General features: G+C 32.7%; 1 long non-coding RNA gene across 1 annotated transcript; it reads left to right on the top strand.

Annotated features, from left to right (window-relative positions):
* Window positions 1-6: 6 nt before the first annotated feature.
* Window positions 7-1,553, top strand: LOC106109578. The gene is made up of 3 exons (XR_001226019.1): window positions 7-213; window positions 640-765; window positions 1,466-1,553. It is a non-coding gene; the product is annotated as an uncharacterized LOC106109578 (long non-coding RNA).
* The last annotated feature ends 8 nt before the right edge of the window (window positions 1,554-1,561 follow it).

Consider the following 1,561-nt stretch of genomic DNA (forward strand, 5'->3'; position numbering starts at 1 on the left):
TAAACGAAGATCGCCGACTCCAAGACGGGAATATCGGCAGAGATCTCGCTCGAGATCCAAACACGCGGAGCCTAAGAGATCAAAAAGTCCGGCTAAAAGGACCAAACCAAGTCCTCAGTATGAGAGTAATGCTGATAAAAAAGTTATCGTCTCCCTAACACCACCATTAATACGAAAGCCTACTGTATCAGAAAGCTCCGAATCGTCCACTAGGTATGTATATTAAAATCAAAGAGCTACAAATACATAGAGGAGGCATAGTTGACACTTCACTTGAAAGATTTTTCAATTGTAACATGATTTAGTTTATTTGTAACAATTGATGGAGCTTAAAAATTTTTGTAAAACTATTTATTACATGTGAATTACAAAGACACAAGATGACACCAGACTTGACTAGACTTTCAGAGAAAGTACTGGTGTAAATTTTTGTTTACTATGCCCCGTCTATATGTTTAAATATCTTTGATTGAATGCATGTGTTTATGAATGAATCAGAAATTTTGAGTTACACACCAAAACATATAATTTTAGACTGTCGTAAGTATTTGTGATTGTTTTTTTATTTGTTTTAGATATCTAGTGGTTTAAAAAAATGATTTTACATATATTAATGTGTTAATATTTTTTTCTTAATAGCAGTAGTTCATCGTCTTCATCAAGCAGTAGTTCTTCAGAGGAGTCAGTCAAGTCGCGCGTCTCCAGTACATCCTTCAGGAAAGACAAGACGTTCAACAATTACAGAACATATAGTTCTGAAGATGGGTAAGTCTGCCATTTGGTTGTTGTTAAACATTAATTCCGCAGTAAAAATTCCCTATAAAGTACTGTCTTTATGTTAATTTTCTGTCAATATGCGCTAAAAAATATATGTGATACTAGTCGTTGCTCGCGTTTGTCCGCGTGAAATTAAAAAAAAATATATAGCCTTTGTTACTTACGGATAGATTATCTTTATAACTGTGAAAGAATTTTTAAAATCGGCCTAGTAGTTTTTGAGTTATTTCAATACTGGTCGGTACCATCACCGAAAAAAGTAGACGTGATAATAAAAAAAATACAAAAATACAAAAATGTAAATCTTCCCTCTTTATAATGTTAGTATGTGTAAAGAAGTATTTTTGATTTTATGTAACGCATAAACTCAAATCTACTGGACCGATATTATAAATTCTTTCACCATTAGAAAGCTAAATTATAACTAAGTGTAATAGGTCATATTTATTGCTAGATTTCTTTAACACCGTGCGAACGAAATCGCGAGCAACAACTAGTAGTTAAAACGATTTAAAAAATAATTTAAGTACCAAAAAATAAATTATATTGTACTAATAGTATTCATAAAAATTCTAAACAAATGCAGTGTTAAAAGTCGTAAGAGAGAAAGAGACAAAAAACAATTTTCTTTTAATAACAGCGCCATCTATTGTATTTAATGTACTAAACCCTAGGAAACTCTTTCTAGGGAGAACAGCACGCCAGTAGAAGAACGTCGTATAGTGTTCGTGGGCAAGTTAGAGAAGGATTTAAGCAAAGCCGCGCTACGAGCCTTGTTCAGTAA

The sequence above is a fragment of the Papilio polytes genome, unplaced genomic scaffold (genome assembly GCF_000836215.1).
Source record: "Papilio polytes unplaced genomic scaffold, Ppol_1.0 DF821141.1, whole genome shotgun sequence".
NCBI classification, from domain to species: domain Eukaryota; kingdom Metazoa; phylum Arthropoda; class Insecta; order Lepidoptera; family Papilionidae; genus Papilio; species Papilio polytes.